Consider the following 750-nt stretch of genomic DNA (forward strand, 5'->3'; position numbering starts at 1 on the left):
CCTTTTCCCGGGACTCATTTACGAGGTTCACCACAGCGATCTTTTAATTATCGTTTATCAAGGGCACGACGTGTCGTTTAAAATACTTTTTTGTTACGCCTACACAGAAAGTTTGGTTTTCGACCACGGTTGAAGCGTTCGAAAGCAACCTTTTTCCGTCCAGCGGGCGGAAAAGAGGAAATCCCCAAAAGTGCAGGGCGGAAAAGAGGAAATCCCCAAAAGTGCCGGGTGGAAAAGAAGAAATCCCCAAAAGTGCCGGCCGCCAGGCACGTATCCCCTGCACAACCAGAAACTAAAACTAAAACTACCACGGTCCTTCCAAAACATAAGTTTTTGGTGTTTGGGCAGCAGGTCCGAAGTAAGGAGATTACGGTTTCCTGCTCCACCGATATTTGTAAAAAAATGTGAACCGGAAGAAAAGGAGACAAAAAAGAGAATTTGATGACACGATGTAAATGGTATTAATTTTATTCTCCTACCGTCTTACAACTATAACAATTAAGTGGCTAGGGGTGGGAGCTTATGACTAAAATAAATCACTACAACACAGAAATATTGTAAAATAGAAAAATAATTATATGGGTAACGTTACGTGACCCTGGAATGCAACGACGTGGAGTGTTGTGACCCGTGAAAATGGTTGACGAGCTCCCGGCGTGAATGACAGCAGCACCGGTGGACAACTCGTGTACGTTGATGCACCCACGAATACAAACGCTCGGTATATGACTCGTCGATAATCTCGCGAGG

This window comes from Acyrthosiphon pisum, unplaced genomic scaffold, assembly GCF_005508785.2.
Source record: "Acyrthosiphon pisum isolate AL4f unplaced genomic scaffold, pea_aphid_22Mar2018_4r6ur Scaffold_20715;HRSCAF=21915, whole genome shotgun sequence".
In the NCBI taxonomy this organism is placed as follows: domain Eukaryota; kingdom Metazoa; phylum Arthropoda; class Insecta; order Hemiptera; family Aphididae; genus Acyrthosiphon; species Acyrthosiphon pisum.